The 19,071-nt window shown below is 43.6% G+C and overlaps 1 protein-coding gene and 1 long non-coding RNA gene across 4 annotated transcripts in view; one reads left to right on the forward strand and one right to left on the reverse strand.

Annotated features, from left to right (window-relative positions):
• Positions 1-115: 115 nt before the first annotated feature.
• On the reverse strand, positions 116-12,236 carry LOC143683782 (uncharacterized). Its single transcript, XR_013175649.1, has 3 exons — positions 12,000-12,236; positions 7,974-8,182; positions 116-501 (listed from the first exon to the last, which is right to left on the reverse strand). It is a non-coding gene; the product is annotated as an uncharacterized LOC143683782 (long non-coding RNA).
• Positions 11,607-19,071, forward strand: part of CORO1C (coronin 1C) — a 93,668-nt gene continuing 86,203 nt past the window's right edge. Inside the window, exon 1 of one of the 3 annotated variants that reach the window (XM_077160112.1) lies at positions 11,607-11,724. The gene's annotated coding sequence lies outside the window, so the exon portion shown is untranslated. Of the gene's footprint in view, positions 11,725-12,317; positions 12,355-19,071 lie in introns of those variants that run through there. The other 2 variants (XM_077160113.1, XM_077160114.1) reach the window with 2 other exon arrangements.

A 19,071-nucleotide genomic window follows, 5' to 3' on the forward strand; every position in this document is an offset into this window, starting at 1 on the left:
AATAACTCTTCTGAGGACTTTTGAGTTTGTATCAGTTAGCTCTGGCTGTGTAACAAACCTCTCCCAAACTCAGCAGTTTGAAATAATAAGCATTTATTATTTCTCATCAGTCTACAGGTCAGTTGGGTGGTTTTACTGATCTGGATAAGTCGTGGCAGATCCCAGCTGGGCTCATTCATGTCTGTGGTCTGGTGGCGGGTTGGGGGAGCACTGGCTGGTCTAGGATGGCCTTGCTCATGCATCAGGGATGAATGACCCCTGTGTTTCTCATTGTCCAGCAGGCTGGCCTGGCTGTGCTTTCATGGCTGCAGGGTTTCAGGAGAATGAGTGGAAATGTGCGAGGCCTCTCGAGGTCCAGGAGTGGCGTGACAGTCGCCTCTGCCACATTCTGTTAGCAAAAGCAAATCACACATCCAGTCCAGATTTAGTGCTGGGAAATGGACTCCACCCCTTGATGAGAGGAGTTGCAGAGTCCCATTTGATGCAGGCAGGGATGAAGACCTGGGAACATGTTTGCAATCAGTCTACAACAGAATTTACATTATAAACCGTGCTTGGTTCTCCCCTCCCAGAGGTGGTAAAAATCAACCCATTTGAATCTTCATAGATTTGATCCCAAAGTAAGAATTAATAATATTTAATAACCCTTTATGAAGGACTTATTATATACCAGGAATTGTACTTTCTTTGGGGGAGTGGTGATAAAACTTTTACTTTAGAATAGATTTAGACTTCCAACAAAGTTGCAAAATAGTAGAGGGTTCCCATATACCCTATACCCAATTTCCTCTGTTCCCAGTTGCCCATCTTACATGAGTGTGGTACATTTGTTACAGTTCACATTATTACTAACTAAAGTTCATGCTTTATTCAGGCTTCCTTAGTTTTTGCCAAATGTTCTTTTTTTGTTCCAGGAGCCCATCCATAAGGCGTTTTTCAAATAGTTGTCATATCTCCTTAAGCTCTTCTCGGCTGTGACAGTTTCTTAGACTTTCCTTGTTTTAATGACCTTGACAGGTTTGAGGAAGTTTTTTTTTTTTTTTTTTTTTTTTTTGGCATGGACAGGCACCGAGAACCAAACCTGGGTGATTCTCGCATGGCAGGTGAGAACTCTGCCACTGAGCCACTGTTGCCCGTCCAGTTTTGAGTAGTTTTGAGGATTTGAGGACAGTTTTGGCCAGGAGAACTAGCGAGGTATTTGTAAAATGCCTTCATGTAGGATGTTTCTGATGTTCGACTGGGGTTCTGAGTTTTGGGGAGGAAAAGCACAAAGTGCCATTCTATCACATCGTATCAAGGATGCAAACTATCAGTGTAACTTATCACTGTTGGTGTTGACCTTAATAGCCTGGCTGAGGTTGTGTCTCTCAGGTTTCTCTACTGAAAAGTTTTAATTTTTTCCTCTCCTTCCATAATGTACTTTTTGGAAGGGAGTTCCTATGCACTGCTCACACTTAAGGCATGGACAGTTGTGATCATCGGCTTGAGCATAAAGAGTAAAGAGGAACCATATTTTGATGTCAATCATCTACTTTATACTCCTTAATCATTCCAGGGACTGAGACCTACTCGTGTTCCTATGGAGTATGGGAACTATGTTATTCCCCTTTTACAGATGGGGAGACTGAGGTTCAGAGAGTTTTAAGGGACCTGCTGAAGTCACTCAGCCAGCCTGCAGCTGAGCAAGACTTTAGCCCAGGTCTGCCGACCCCGAGCCCTCGACTCTTAGTCCTTACAGCTTCTTGCTGTCCAGGGCCTGGCCGGTGGAAGAAGGCCTTCCTTTCATTCATCCATCTGGGTGGCCTTTTCCTCCAGGCCCTGAGTAGGAGCTGTGCAAATCCTTGATCCAAGAACTTTATGTGGCAAACTAGATCTCCTCCCACAAGAAAAGGAGCCTGTCAGTGTCTCTACTTGCCTATAGATATGGAGAAAGCAGCACAGTCCTGTAGGAAGTGGACTCAGGGCTGCCGGAGAGCAGTGTGGCCTTGGGCAAGTGACCTTGCCTCTTTGAGCCCCAAGTTCTTCCTCCATAAAATGGGTGAAATAGGGACTTTAATTTTACAGCCTTACTGATATGCAATTCACATGCCATCTAGTCACCCATTTAAAAAGTCATCGATTTTTAATATGTTCACAGACTTATACAATCATCACCAGACTCCATTTTAGAGCATTTTCATCACTTGAAAACGAAACCCTATATCCTTTAGCTATCACTCCCCTATCCCCACCACCACCCCAATCACCAGCCCTAGGCAACGACTAATCTACTTTCTGTCTATATAGATTTCCCTATTCCGGACTTTTATATGAATGAAATCATACAATATGTGGGCTCATGTGACCACCTTCTTTCACTTAGCTGAATGTTTCCAAGGTTCGTCCATGCTGTAGCATGTATCAGTGCTTCATTCCTTTTTTATGGCCAAATGATACTCCACTGAATGGAGCTATCCCATTTTATTTAGGGCCACGTATCAGTTCCCTGGGGCTGCTGTAACAAGCTACCACCAACTCAGCACTTTAAAATGACAGCAATTTATTCTTTCACAGTTTGGGAGGCCAGAAGTTCAAAATCAAGGCTTCAGCAGGACCATGCTGTCTCCCACGACTCTGGGGAAGATTTCTTTGTCTCTTCCAAGCTTCTGGTGATGGTCGGCAATCCTTGGCATTCCCTGACTTGTAGCGGCATGGCTCCAGTCTCTGCCTTCTCCGCTGTGTGCCTCTGTCTCTTTGACTCTTCTTCTCATAAGAACACCTCTATTAGTTAGGGTTCTCTAGAGAAACAGAATCAACAGGGAACACTTGCAAATATAAAATTTATAAAAGTGTCTCACATGACCGCAGGAACGCAGAGTTCAAAATCCACAGGGCAGGCTGTGAAGCCGATGACTCCGATGGAGGGTCTGGATGAACTCAGCAGGAGAGGCTCACCAGCCGAAGCAGGAATGGGGCCTGTCTCCTCTGAGTCCTCCTTAAAAGGCTTCCCGTGATTAGATTTAGCATCACTAATTGCAGAAGACACTCCCCTTTGGCTGATTACAAATGGAATCAGCTATGGATGCAGCTGACGTGATCATGACCTAATCCTATGAAATGTCCTCATTGCAACAGACAGGCCAGTCCTTGCCCAATCAGATAAACAGCTACCACAACTTGGCCAAGTCGACACGTGTCCCTAACCATGACAACACCAGACATACTGGATTAAGGACGTGTATTAGTTTGCAAAAGCTGTCAGAATGCAATATACCAGAAATGGAACAGCTTTAAAAAGGGAATTTATTATGTTACAACTGTACAGTTCTAAGGCCAGAAAAATGTCCAAACTAAGGCATCCAGGAAAACATATCTTGATTCAAGAAAGGCCGATGTCTGCCACATGGAAAGACACATGGCTGGCATCTGCTGGTCTTTATTCCTGATTCCATTGTTTCCAGCTTCTGACACCAGTGGTTTCCTCTCTAAGAATCTGTGGCCTTCACTTAGCTCCTCTGGGACATGACCCTGGGTTCTGGCTTGCTTAGCATCTCATGGGAAGGCACAGGGCGACATCTGCTGGGCTCTGCCCGTGTCTGGGCATCTGCTCTCTCCAGGCATCTCCAAACATCTGTGTTTCTGTCACCTCTGAAGCAACTATTCTCCATGCATCTGCATCTGATTTTTCCAAATGTTTCCCCTTTAAAGGACTCTAGTAAACTAATCAAGACTCACCTTGAATGGGTGGAGTCATATCTCCCTCTAATCAAAAGGTCACTCCCACAGCTGGGTATATTGCATCTCTATGGAAACAATCTAATAAAAATTTCCTTCCCTAAAAAAAAAAAAGAAAAAAAAAAGATTTCCTTCCTTAAACAACAGGTATGGCCCTACAATTTTGGGTCACGATTAAAACATGGCTTTTATGGGTACATAATAGTTTCAAACTGGTACAGGGCCTTACTCCACTATGACCGTGTCTTAACTAATTACATCTGCAGTAACTATTTCTAAATAAAGCCACATTCTGAGGAACTGGGGGTTAGGATGTCTACAAATTCAACCCATAAGAGGTCATATTATTATTTTTCGTAGGGTTAGTTTGAGGGTTCACTGAGTTAATACTTAGAAAGTTATAATACAGCTCTGGTGAGCAGTAAATACTTAATAAATAGCATCTTCATTATAGTAATTATTAGTATTAAGGATTTGTGGCAGGTATTATACACATATCCTCAGGTATTATTGTGTCTTTCTCCAGGAAAGATGATGAAACTGAAGCAACAGAGAGGTGAAGTCCAGGATCACAGAGCCAGGAAGTGGCAGGGTCAGCCATCAACATCAGCTCAAACCACCATCATGCCATGCACGGACTCAGCCCCAGCATGTGTTGCGCTCTGAGACAAGTATGCAACCTGCACTTCTCCTGTGATACTCCCACAACCCCATAAAGGGCAGAGAAGGCTGAGGGGGTAGCTTTCACCCCCACAAGGTGGTAAGAAGACCCTCCCTACACAGTGCCAGTGGAGATCATGTGGGGAGCCTGGACTACCACCTGTCCTCTCCCACTAGGTGGGATCATAGGAAATGCAGTAGAGTTAGGACTCTCACCACTTCCCAGTGGTTATGGTAACACTCTCTTTTGTGCCAGAAAAGGACACGTGGGGAGCTGCCATGAGGTATTGCTGTCTCTCCAGCTGGGATTTATCAATGCAGGTTTAGCGAGGAGCTGGCACCCCCAACAGTAAGAAAAGTCCTTGCCATCAGCTGGGCAGGGACGGTGGACGCCTACCTATACTTGGCGGCTTCATGGTGACACTCCCCTCCTCTAACAGAGTAGTGTCAGAGAAAGCCAGCTGCAACGGAAGGTTTAAATAAATCCAGAGTCTCATAAAATAATCCCAAAATGTCCACGTTTCAATAAAAAGTATCTCATCACACCAAGAACCAGGAAGATATCAAGTCGAATGAGAAAAAGACAATCAACAGATGCCAACACTGATATGGCAGAAATGCTAGAATTATATGACAAAGGTTTTAAAGCAGCCATAACAAAAATAGTTTGGTGAGCAATTACGAACATGATTGAAACAAATAATAATAAAGAAAAGAAATGGAGCATCATAATAAAGAAATGGGAGGTATAAGGAAGAACCGAATGGAAATTTTACAATTAAAAAATATAAGTGAAATAAAAAACTCAATGAATGGGCTCAACAGAATGGAGAAGGAAAAAAAAAGTCAATGAACTTGAAGACAGAGTAATAGAAATTATCCAGTCTGAACAACAAGAGCAATAGACTAAAAAATAATAATAATAATCATTAACAAAGCCTCTGGAACCCATGGAACTGTGACAAAATATCAGCCATTCATGTCATCAGAGTCCCAGAAAGACAGAAGAAAATGCGGGGGGCTGAAAAGTTACTTGAAGAAATAACTTAAAAACTTCTCAAACTTGGCAAACGACAGACTTAAGAAGGTGAGTGAGCCTCAACAGGAAAAACCCAGGAAAACCCACACTAACACACATCACAGTCAAACTTTTGAAAAATAAAGACAAAGATAGTATCTTGAATGGAGTGAGAGAGAAATGAAACCCTGTCTATAGGAGAAGAACAATCTGAATGATAGTGAATTTCTTATTAGAAACCATGGAGGCCAAAAGAAAGTAGCACCACAGTAAGTCTTAAAGATTTATTGTATAGCTACAATAATCAAGACTGCGGTACTGACAGGGAATAGAGATATATTGCTCAATGGAATGGAATCGACCCACACAAATCTGCTCAACTGATTTTTTTTTTTAAGTATACAATGCAGTGGCATTTATTACATTTACAGTGTTGTGCTATAACCTCCATCCAGTACCAAAACTTTTTCATCACCCCAAATCAAAACTCGTACCCTTTAAGTAATACCTCCTGATGCTGAGGCCCCTGGTAACCTCCAATCCACTTTCTCTCCCTAGGAGTTGGCTTAGTCTAGGTATTTTGTGTAAGTGGAATCATACAGTATTTGTCCTTGTCTGTCTGGCACATTTCATTCAACATGATGATGTCTTAGAGTTCATTCGTATTGTAGCAAGTATCAGAGCTTCATTCATTTTTTTGTGGCTGAATAATATCTCATTGTGTGGATGTACCACATTTTGGTTTCCCATTCATCTCTTATTTATTTACTTATTTCTTCATCACATAGTTGTATATTCATCATCATGATCATTTCTTAGAACATATGCATCAATTCAGAAAAAGAAAACACAAAAAAATTCATACGTGTCATACCCCATACCCCTCCTTTTCATTGATCACTAGCATTTCAATCTACTAAGTTTATTTTAACCTTTGTTCCCCCTATTATTTATTTATTTTTAATCCATATGTTTTACTCCTCTGTCCATAAGGTAGATAAAAGAAGCTTTAGACACAAGATCTTCACAATCACACAGTCACATTGTGAAAGCCATATCATTATACAATCATCTTCAAGAAATGTGGCTACTGGAACACAGCTTTACAGTTTCAGGCAGTTCTGTTCAGCCTCTCTGTTATACCTTAACTAAAAAGGTGATATCTATTTAATGAGTAAGAAAACCCCCCAGGATAACCTCTCGACTCTGTTTGCAATCTCTCAGCTATTGACACTTTATTTTGTCTCATTTCTCTCTTCCTCCTTTTGGTCAAGACGGTTTTCTCAACCCCTTGGTGCTGAATCCTAGCTCATTCTAGGATTTCTGTCCCATGCTGCCAGGAAGGTTCACATCCCAAGACCTAGAGAGGGGGATGCCCAACTGATTTTTTACAAAAGGACAAAATCAATTCAAGGGAGGAAAGGGAGCCTTTTCAACAAATGACACTAGAGCAATTGGATGTCCATAGACCAAAAAAATGAACCTCAACTAAGTTTCACACTATTTACAAAAATTAATTCAACATGGATTACAGACTTATCTGTGAAATGTAAAACTGTAAGTCTTTTTAAAAAAAAGCACAGGAGAAATCTTTGGGATCTAAGGCTGGGCCAAGTGTGCTTAGACCTGACACGAAAAATATGATCCATAAGAAGAAAAATTGATAAATTAAACCTCATCAAAATAAAAAAAAAATATTTTGCTCTGTGAAAGACCCTGTTAAGAGAATGAAAAGATAAGTTACAGAAACTATTTGCAAGCCACATATCCGATAAAGGATTAGTATCTATAATATGTAAAGAATTTTTAAAAGTCAACAGTGAAAAACAAAAGTTAATTTGGGAAATGGGTAAAGACACAAAAAGACATACAGATGGCAAAAAAGCACATGAAAATATGGTCGACATCATAACCATTAAGGAAATACAAACTAAAACCTCAACAAGTATTGCTATATATGTACCAGAGTGGTTAAAATAAAAAATAGTTATAATACCAAATGCTGGTAAGGTTGCAGAGAAACTGGTAAGGTTGCAGAGAAACTGGATCACTTATGGATTACTGGTGGGAATGTAAATGTTATAGACACTCTGGAAAACATTTTGTCAGTTTCTTTAAAACTAAATGTCGAATATCATAAGACCCAGCAACTGCACTTCCTAGTTTTTGTTTATGCTTTTTAACAGTAAATGAAGACTTATTCTCACACAAAAACTATTACAGAATTGCACATTGCAACTGATATAGTTGTGTAGCAGCCCAAAACTGTAAACAATTCAGAAATTCTTCAAAAAGTGAATATTTAAACAAACTGGAACATACCTACCATGGAATATTACTCAGCGATAAAAAGGAGCAAACTATACAAGCAACAAGCTGGATGAATCTCCAGAGAATGATGCCAAGTGAAAAAGTCCAAAAAGTTGTAACTGTGTGATTGTTGAGATGACAGAATTATAGGAATGGAGAAGAGATGAGTGGTTGCCAGGGTTTAAGGAGGGAGTTCTGTTTTGCTAAAGCTGTGGGAAAGCAATATAACAGAAATAGATTGGCTTTTACAATTGGGATTTTAGTAACTTACTATTTACAGTTCTTAGGCCTTGAAAATGTTCAACTCAAGGCATCAGCAGGTTGTTGCCTAGACTCTGAATACATGCTGCTGGCATCTGGGACACTCTGTCATGGGAAGGTACACGTGGCTGATGTCTGCTGGTTCTTCTCTCCTGGGTCATTGCTTTCAGCTTCTCACTTCAGGGGCTTCCTCTCTGCTTTCGGTGGGTCACATCTCAACTGAAATAACATAATCCAAAGGTCCCACCCATATACACCCACAAAGAATGGATTAAAAGAACATGAGCTTTTCTGGATACATACAGCTCTCAAACCATTACAGAGGGGTTAGGGTGGGAAGTCAGTATCGGTATAAAGTGGGAACATGAGAAATTCTTGTGGCGATGGAAACTGTCTGTATCTGACGGTATCTATGTTGGTATGGAGGTAGTGACCCTGCACTACAAGTATTGCTACATATGTACCAGAGTGGTTAAAATAAAAAATAGTTATAACACCAAATGCTGGTAAGTTTGCAGAGAAACTGGGTCACTCATGGATTACTGGTGGGAATATAAATGTTATAGACACTCTGCCAGATGTTATCATCTGGGGAAACTGGGTAAAGGGTATATGGGATCGCTGTGTGTTTTTCTTATAAATGCTTATCAGTCTACAATAATATCAAATAAAGTTTAATTTAAAAAAAGAAGATATCCTCTCTGTAGCAGTATCAATTATTCAGCACTTTTCCAGCCTCCTATTTTCCAAAAAGCTGCACACTTAAGTTTTAAGAATCAGGATTTATCAAAGTAGGGTGAATTTTAATATTCTCTGAGCTTTGTGCTCTTTTAGCACTTATTTAGGGGTTTTGCCTACACAGATTACTCTAGGGACTTCCAGTTTCTCATTTGTGAATTATTATTATTATTATTACTTTCAATGCTTCCACAGGGCTAATTCACTCAGCTTCCAGAATTCCTGTCAACCCAAGGCTAATGACCCCATTTGGTACTGAGAGAAATCAAAAAAATTATTTTCTGAGTCACCTCCAGATGCACGTCCCCCAATTCTTTCTTCTTTCACACAAGAGGGGGCACCTGTATTAGGGGAATTTTGGAATCACTGGTGTGTTTCAGGTCATTAGATTCCTCTCCACCAGAGTCTGTCTCATGCTGCCTCAGAAATTGCCAGTTTTTGAGGGTAGGAAAGAACTCTCAAATCCAGCATTTTATCTGGCCCTATGTCTCACCCTTCAGAGCCAGCTTGGACAGAGCCACAGTTTCCTTCAGGCCCACGAAGGCACTGTGGGTAGATTCTAGAACAGTGTGACTATGGATTTTTCTCTCAGTGTAGGGTTAGATAATTTTCGTTGGCTTCTTGTAGTAGCAGTTCTCAGCTGACCAGACTTGACTGGGTGGCTTCTGGCTACAGAGATGCTGCTTGTGCACAAATCATCTGTCCCAACCAGGGATAAGACCAGGATCTGAAACAGGCAGCCGGAAGGCAAAGGCCTCGAGATTTTTCTTTCTTAAATGGCTGTTCTGTGATCGGATTATCTTGGAGAAACTGGTGTCCTGGAATATTTGATGTCAAATTTGAAAAACCAGGGAGAAGGAAATCAACATGTTTTAAGTACCTGCTATGTGTTGGGTGAAATAATCATTTGGATGACCCCCTACTCTCTTGATGAAGAGAGTAGGTTCAGAGAGAAGTGCTGTGCTCAAGGTCACACAAGTGGTAAGCGGTATAGCCTGAAATCAAACCCAAATCTTCCAGAATCTAAAGTCCACGCTTTCTCTATTCTATCATATTGACATAGAGGCAGCGTAGTGTGGTGGTTGAGTGGAAAGAACACATGCTCTGCAATTAGACAGATGTGTGTTCCAGTATTAGCTGCAACTGTTTCAAGCTGTGTGACCTTGGTAAGTCATGTAACCTCTCTGAGTCTCAGTTTCATCACCTAAAAAATGAGAATTATGAATTGTTTTTATGGCCGAAGGATTGTTGAGGGATTTCAGTTGATTCACATGCTCACCACTCAGCATAGCGTCTGACATATAAAAATAGTGGATGATTTGTCTTCCAAAGAGTAAGCCAGTTTGGTTACCAGTTCAATCTCAAAGAACTTTATCAACCCTTATTTTCCCCCACTGCCATCAATGTCCTTTGTTTAATTAAGGATAAGAATCATAATAGTAAATTGTTTTTTGTGCATCACCATATGCCAGGCAGTGTGCTAGGGTCTTCTCCCCCTTTATCTCCATTTAAATGAAGTGAAAGGCAAAAACTTGCAGCAGAAAGCGTGCTGGGTGCCTGCTTTTTGAAGCTGCCATTTGAAGGTAAAATGAAATTCACCTTCCATAATGTTGCGTCACACCAGCAGCTGTAGCAACAGATACCATTTGTTGAGGGTTTGTTACAAGTAAGGGACTATACTACATTCATTACATATGCGATCTTATAGAATTCCTTTCCACAATACTGAGGGGGGGGGGCTGCTATTACCCCTATTTTACAGATGAAGAAACTGAGGCTTAGAGTGGAAAAATAATTTGCTGTTATAGTGGTAGCTATTTGGTTCAGGTGAACCTTGATTTCCTGAATACATTTCCGAGGCTGATGTTTAAAATGAAAATAACCCTGCTGAATCGCAAAGATGTCATGCCTTGGGAAGTAAACAGCCTTCAGCAGGCTTACTTGGTCAGTTCAGTTCCTCCTGCCCCACTTCCCCAAATCTTGGCAGTTCAGAACGCACTCGACAGCTATTCACAGGGCAATTTCCTCACGCTAAAGATTAGGAAAGTCAGGCCTAGAGAGGGGAAGAGAACTGCCCCCAGATCAGTCTGACAGCAAAAGCCGGGGTTCAACCCCCGACTGGGAGTTCCAGTTTCTTAACCAAATGGGTGAAAGATTTTGGCCAGAGAAAACAAGGGAGGAACCCTGGAGCCTCCCCTTTCTCATCTGCGAAATGGGGTAATGACAGACCCACTGTGTAGCTGTAGGGGTTACGTGGGTATGGTCCAGACCAAGGGCTGCCTTTCGGTCCTGGGAATGTGAGAATTGGAGGCGGACGGGTGCTAGAGCTTCCGGGGTCCCGGAGGGCTCGGGAGCAGGATGAAGAGGGTAGGGGCGGAGCTTCGGAAGTGAAGAATTCAGGGCGGGGCTTGGAGTTGTAAGCATATAGATGGGCACGCGGCCGGCAGTTGGCGAGGAGCCAGGTTTAGGGAGCCCGGAAGCTGCCTTCTGGGCTTTGCTGGACAATGGGCGGATCTCTGCGGAGCCGAGGGGTGTGGCTCTGTAGTGCCTAATGGATCAATGGGCAGAGCTCTAAGAATCCTGCGCTTGGTTGCAAAGAGCAAAGGGTGTGACTTGTGGGGGGGGGCTTGTGGGCGTGGCCCTGCCACCCTAAAATGACTGGTGGGCAATGCCGGGGCTTCGGCACCCACCCACCTCAGTGCCCCCGTGCATTCCCGGGCGCGACCAGAGAGGGCGCTAGACAGGAGTTGGAGGGGAATTGGGGCGTGGAACGTGGGCTGGGAAGCGGGCGTCCCCTCCCGGAAGTGGGCGTGGCCCTCTCCGGCTAGGCGACCCCGGTTGGGTGCGGTGCGGCGCGGGGGCGGGGCCCGCGTGCGGCGTCGGCTACCCGCGCCCCTCCCCCGCGCGGCGCTCAGTGCCAGGCGGGAGGCGGCAGCGGTTGGAGGTGTCGCGGGGTTTGCAGCGGGGACTTCGGCGGCAGTGGCGGCGGCGGCGGCGGCGGCGCCTCTGACACCTCGGCCCTGGTGAGCGGCGCGCGCCCGGTGGGGCGGCTCGGGAGGAGCCGGGCGGGGACCCGTCCTCTAGGCATGTGCTGGCGCCGGCTGTCAGGAGCCGGCGGGGCGTGGGGCAGGGCCGGGTGGAGGGGACCGGACGGGGTGGGCGGCGGGTGTGCAGGGGTCAGGCCGGGGGCTGCTGCCAGAGGGGTCTGGGGGAGCAGCCGCCTGGCCTGGGAAGCGTGGGCTGGGGTTCCTGTGGGGAGGGGGCCGTCCAGGAGAGGCTTTTAGCGGGCAGAACTTACCTCTCTTGGTGCGGGCTGGGGGCCGGGGGCTGACCTAGGGTGTTTTTCAGGGGTCCGGGACTGTCGTGGTGGGCTGAAGGGCTGGGGGCCGAGTGGGCTGGGGAAGGCTTTTACGAATCTGGGACCCGCCTGCTCGGCTGAGGTGTTTGCTGGGCGGGGAGGGGTTGCTCGGGTCTGGAGCGCCGAGCTGGAGGCGCCAGGCCCGGGGGCGGGGCGTGAGGCGCCCTAGGGAGCGAGTGGGTGGGGGGTGGATAGGGGCCGGGCTCACGTGGGGCGGGGGCGAGCTGGGCCCGCATGGGTGGGGCGAGGGCGGTCGCCCGCGCTCTGGATGCGAGGCCAGGTCTGGGCCCTGAAGGTCTGGGTTGGGGTCCCGGGAAGGGCGGGGCAGGGCTAGAGCTGGAGTAATGTGGGTGGGGGCGGCTTGGGGAGAAGCCGGGCCCCCCCTGAGGGAGCGGAGGTCTGGAGCCGCGGGTGGGGGTTGGGAGGGGCAGAACGAAGCGGGAACGCTGCGGGGTCGGTGGCCTGAGGCGTCCGCAGGAGCGAACTGGATGAGCCTGAGATGTGCTGCCCTAATAGCGGGGCAGCCGGCGGGGGACGCAGGGAACAGAGCGAGGTGCATGCAGGTGGGGCTCCGGCCGCGCCAGCATGACTGAGGATGAGGTCAGATGTTGTGGGGAGAAATGCAGGAGCCGAGCTGTCCCGCGCGTCCCCACTGGCGCACGCACATCAGCTCCTTCTCTTCTGATCTGAACGTGTCGGGGGAAGTGGCAGGCGGCGGGCAGCCAGCGGAGAAGAAAGGGGCTTCCTCCCGGAGGGAGGCGCTGGCCCTGCCATCCTTTTTTGGGAGTATTCAAAGGGTTTTAAGCGCTGGAAAAGGAAATGTGCGCTTTACGGCGCGGTGGTTTGGAATCATATCCTATATTTGGCCTTAATGTAGGCTCTGCTGGTTTTGTGGTGTCTGGAGTGCTTGCTCTACATGTGGCAAACGTGGGATTCGGAGTGAGAACCAAATTGCAAGTTGTTCATCTTCCCTAGGTTACAAGATACAGAGGCCTTTCTTTCCTATAAGGCATTTTAAAAGAATTGCATTTCGTGTGTGTCTGTGTGTGTGTTTAATCTGGTACTGGGTGGCGAAAATGCTTACTTTTGGAAATAGTTATCACAAAACATTAGGCCCTATTACGGCAGCCTTCCTGCCTGGGATTACATTCTAAAACAGTACTTGTAGGGCTCTTAGTCACTCTATATAATAATGCATCTCATTGTGCTTATCTGGCAGAACTCTCTCCTGACACCAGGGCCTGCTAGAATAGATGGAAACATGATTAAGTATAAGCAGTTGCTTTGTACATCTGTTCAATTGTGCAGGCTAATGGCTATCTATTTAATATTCACTCTCTGTGTTCACTGTAAGACTGAAGAAATGGGGAAAATCTATTTTGGGCTAGATTCTGTATATCTCAGAAGGTTAATTTAAGGAGAATTTTAAAAAATTTTTCTGATTTGGAGATAGGTTTCAGAGTTATAATGTTTGAATGTGAAGTCTGATAGTAAATGCTGGATCTGAGTGATTGCATATGAAAATAGAAAGAAAAAAAGTGAAAGAAAACTGAGAATTGTGTTATACATTAGGCCCTGAAATGCAACATTCCGTGATGGGAGATGGTCATGTGTGCTGAAGGTTGACCAAAGATTGGTCTAAAGGTCAGGCCACCTTTATGACAAATTCTTAATGTGCTTTGTTCATCTTTGTTTCCTGTTACTTGTGGAAGGTACATTAAAGCCTGATGAATTTTAATAGGCACTTCCCTGTGAAATATTGCTGCACCCAGTATTGGATTTTTCATGATCATTTGTTACTTTGCAGATTGCACTAATTGGCATTTATGTCTGTTACTTTGTATCTACTTTAGGATTAGATTCAGGGTTGGCAAGTAGCATTTTTTAAACGCTGTGGATCTTATTGATTTAAATTTTAAGCTTAATGCATCTGCCACTTCTGGGATCCACTCCAACCATAGGAGAGTTAGTCACTCTCATGCCTATGAAATGGAGTGTTCAAAAGGATAAATTATCAGTTTTATAGCTGGGAGTGTGGAAGATTCAATTCTTAAGGCTCGCAAAAGATTTATTTCTTAATATTTCAATTTGTCACAAATTGATGCTTTAGAGACATATCGATAATTGGGCCATTTTACCTTTGACCTCTTTTTTTGTATGTGGAACAATAGTTGATTTGGGTACAACTTTCATATTCAGGGTACCAAGCCGTGTGATAAAAACTCTTAATGTTGTTTTCCATTTGATGAATTCCCTGTGTTACCGTCCCTCTAAATCATGAAAACTCTTTTCTGACATATGTAGACCTTTTTTAAGCTAAGATGCCTTTTCTGTATTAAAACATGAAAATCCTCATGAATATTTCAGTATGACCTAGAATGTGAAGTAGAATGCTAAGTAATAGAATCTCTCTGGGTTTGCAGTGCCCTAGTTCAGATCCTTTAACGTGAGTGAGCAAAATTCTGTACTTCTTTCTGAGACCTCACTTTATTTCAGGGATGCATCATTTTTTAACATCTTTATTGAGATAGTATACCGTACAATTCACCTATCCAAAGTGTACAATTCAGTGGTTCTTAGTATATTCACAGAGTTGTGCAACTGTCATCACAATCAATTTTTCCTTTCTCCAGAAGGTAAATCAATAACGATTAGCAGTCACCCCTCCTCCCCAATTCCTTCCAACCCTACCAGCCCCTGGCAAGTATTAATCTACTTTCTGTCTTTATGAATTTGCCCATTCTGGACGTATCAAATAAATGGAATCATATAACGTGGTCTTTTGTGACTGATTTCTTTCACTTAGCATAATATTTTCAATGTTCGTCTATGTTGTAGCATGTGTCGGAACTTTATTCCTTTTTATGGGCAAATAATATTCCAGCGAGTAAATATACTTTGTCCACTCCTCAGTTGGTGGACATTTGGGTTGTTTCACCTTATGGCCGTTATGAATATTGCTGCTGTGAACAAGTTTTTGTGTGAGCTTATGTTTTCATTTTTATTGTGTATATACCTAGGAGTAGAATTGCTGGGTCTTATGATAACTCTATGTTTATCTGCTTGAGAAACTGCCAGACTTTTCCAAAGTGGCTGTACCATTTCACATCCCCGCTGACAATGTATGAGGGTTACAGTTTCTCTGCATTCTCCGACACTTATCTTTTTTATTGTAGCCATCCTGTGAGTGTGGCATTGTATCTCACCATTGTTTTGATTTGTGTTTCCCTGATGGAAATGATGCTGAGCATCTTTTCTGTACTTATTGTCCATTGGTGTATCATTTGGGTTATTTGTCCTTTTATTATTGAGCTATCAGAATTCTTTATATATTCTAGATAGAAGTTCCTTGTCAAATATAAGATTTGCAAATTTTTTCTCCCATTCTATGCCTTGTCTTTTCATTTTCTTTATGGTATCCTTTGAAGCACAAATGCTTTTAATTTTAATGATGTCCAATTTATACATAATGAGTCTTACTAGTTAGAAATTGTTTAGGCCTTAAATCACATCTTCATCGATATTTTGGTTATATAAATTAAAGATCAAATGTGGAAGTACTGAGGAAAGATTTTAATTAGTTCTTTTTAATTTGTGCTGTTGGTTATTGGGAAACATGTCATTCCTGGCTCAAATCCTTAAGGAATAAAGTTCAAACTTAATGTGGTTGTGGATCAAGACAATCTCTGATTTCTGCATGCTTTATTTCTTACTACTTCCCTTCCTATGTCATATAACTCCAACCCCTTTCCAAAATGTCCTTTGGGATTGCAGGCCATGTGACATTTCCTCCATAAAATCTTTGCAGCGCACCAGGGCAGTCATTGCCCCTGCCCTCGTACAGAGTATCGTCTTCATTGCTGTCCACTTCAAGGAACTGGACCTGGACCTGAACTTACAGTCTGAAAGCCACCTCCACATAGAAGGCAGAATCTGAGACAGAAATTCACGCGAAAGGCTGAGCAGCTTCTCTTGCTGTCAGCTCCAAGCCCAGTGCCTTACTAGATATTTACTGAATGGATGATTGTTTGTTAAAGTTAACTGAAAATATCCTGATGTCAGTGGTTTTCTCTCATTACTGTTTGCATCTTTGTTTCTCTGTTAAAAAATAACCTGAGTACAGGAGTAATTCCCTTCTGCCTTTCTGGCATCCCAAGTCTAGCTCTAACCAAAAAAATTGCTCAGATGAAAGACCGTATTTGAAACATTTTCCCTGGAACAGCACATCCTTGCCCAGGATCTTTTCTCCCAGTGAACGGTGCTGACTGGCGCACAGCCTTCTCGTGGGGCACCTGGCCAGGAGCACACTTAGTGTGGTATGTGTTGGCCACACAGAATGGCACAGGCAGCCCTGATGGCAGTCAGTACTGGAACTACACCTGTGTACTCTCGACGATGGATGTAAATCTGATTTTACGGGCCCATGCTTCCCTTTAATCCTTGTTTTCATGCTCTCTTGCTTCTTTTGGAACGTCTGAGTATTACTCAGTTATACTTTGTGTTCTTATGTTCATTTTTAATGATTTAATTAAATATGTCCCTTAACATTTTCCTGAGAATTAGAAGAAACCAGTGGACTGCTTGGGGGATATTTTTTCTTCTTTTGCCTTCAGTAAAGTGATTGGATTGTGGCAAGGTAGTAAAGAAGAGGAAGGAAGATAAATTTCATATTTGTGGCTTTATCAGATTAGGCTCAGTGAGTAATCAGTACTGTATCTTATGTGGTATCTTTCTTTAGGGAAGTTTTGTACTTAGAGAAACTGAGGCAATGAAGTGCAGGCTCTTTGAGCCGGACTGAGCTGGATTTCACTCTTTCACTCCACTTCTTATTCACTGCGTCTCTGCCAAAGTATCTCACTTCCCTGAGCCTCTCCTGTAGGCTCCTAGTGGCTCCCTTGCAGGCTGTGGTCGAGGTGAGATAGGAAGAGTCTTCCAGACAGGGTGTACGCCACATAAACCCTGTTCCTTCCTCTTCACTCTCAAATGTCTGTTCATGAACGGAACTGTGTGGCATCAGTACATTTTATTTCTGATGTTAAGCTATTAAGGTATGCATTCCCCTGCCACCTCAGCATTTCAGATTTTGAATCACTTGAAGAGGGGGGAAAAAGTCTAGTTTTAGGATGGGAAGGTGGTGTTAAAAATGAGGCAGCTTTTTGCATCTATTTGAATTGGAAATGTACGCTCAGACATGCTTCCCTCATGCAGACCTTATGCTTCTGTTCTGTCTGTCCGTCTGCCTGTCTGTCTCTTTTAAGGAACAGGGTTGAGTTGCTGGCAAAGGGTTGATGCTTTCAGGGGTTGTAAGGAGATTGTGCTGCAGTGCTTGGGTGCTCATCAGGTTCAAAGGCGAATGGAAGCTCTGGGATCAGCTGTCGCATTGTGTATGGGGAAAGAACCGCAGCAGCTTCACGGGATGTCGTTTGGATCTTAGGTTAATAACAGAAGTGGTTCCTCCTCTTTGCCTCAAAGTAAGGAGAAATTAAATCAAAATAATGCAAAGCTCATAATGAAAAACTGAAATATAAATGGAAGTTGTAAGGCCTCATTTATATGACTGAAAGCAGTTTTTCACAGTACAACTGTGAAAAATAACATACAAAAAGCAATAAATTTTAAAGTATACTGCAACAGTTAGTTATAGAATAGATTTTAGGGTTTGGTATGGGTTATTTCTACAATTTTAGGTTTTTCCTTCTAGCTGCTCCAAGACACTGGAGACTAAAAGAAATATCAATCTAATGAATCAGCAGTCATGCATTTGTTAAATCCTATCTTCTCTGTTATAACTCCTCCTTCTTCTTTGATCTTTCTCCCAGTCTTTAGGGGTAACTTTTTCATGTTGGAAAGGGCTGTTGATAATATGGGAAAGAGGGATGGACCTAGTTGATGTTCTGGAGAAGCTGATCCCTCTGGATTTCAGAACTTATCTGGCTTAGGAACCAATCTGGAGGTTGTAGGTTTCTGGAAAGTAATCACAGTGCATAGAACTTTGGTAGAATCTCAGGTAGACCCCTAAGTGTTCTTTAGGGTTAACAGAAATGGTTTTAGTTGGGGTTTGCAAACCATGATAAATAGCAATATCTAGCTGAAGCTTGTGTAAGAGTAGCCTCTATTTCTCCACTCTATTTGAACTCTGAGTCACTGATACCTTATTTGTTACAATTCTTTTCCTTCTTTTGGTCAGAAAGGCATGGTCAATCCCATGGTGCCAGGGCCAAGCTCATCCCTGGGAGTCATGCCCCATGTTGCCAGGGAGGCTTTCACCCCTGACAAGTAGGGTAGAGGGTAATGATTTTACTTGCAGAGTTGGGCTTAGAGGCAGTCCACATCTAAGCAACAAAAGAGGTCCTCTGGAACTAGCTTTTAGATATAGCTACAGGTAGACTTTTCTTCTCTGCTACAGAAATAAGCTGCACAAGAGCAAGCCTTAAGATCAGGGGCTTGGCCTATTGACTGGGAATCCCTAATGACTGAGACAGTATCAGGAGTTTCTGCAGTGGTATAGTTTAATAGTTCCATATTTTTCTCCTATCCCCTAAAGGACTTTGCCAGTACTTTAAAATTATATACTTAACATACTCTGGAATATATCTGGGTATTACAGTAAGCTATACAGAATTACAAGCCCTCTTTCCCATTCAACTGTAGATCTTTAACAAAGGCTCCTGCCTGGGGCTCCAGTGCCCCAGTGACTGTGAGTCACAGCCAGAACAGGAAGCCCTGGGCTGGACTCCTCCCTCATTATACAGAAGACCGGTCACATGGAGCTTGAGTGACCTGCCTGAAATCAGGAGCTTTCCTGCCCCCTACCCCCATCCCCGCCCTCATGTATAGTGTGAATTCATTTTTATCAGTAGGTGGTGTGAAAATGGTGTGAATTTTTTTAAGTTTTAACCTACCCTGACTTTTCCTTTTTAGTCCTTGCTCCAATGCAGCAGTTGTCTTAAACCCTCCACTTCTTTTACCAGATCTGACAACAGAGCCAACTGAACCTAGTTTATTTCTCTTG

This window comes from Tamandua tetradactyla, chromosome 5, assembly GCF_023851605.1.
Source record: "Tamandua tetradactyla isolate mTamTet1 chromosome 5, mTamTet1.pri, whole genome shotgun sequence".
Lineage (NCBI taxonomy): Eukaryota > Metazoa > Chordata > Mammalia > Pilosa > Myrmecophagidae > Tamandua > Tamandua tetradactyla.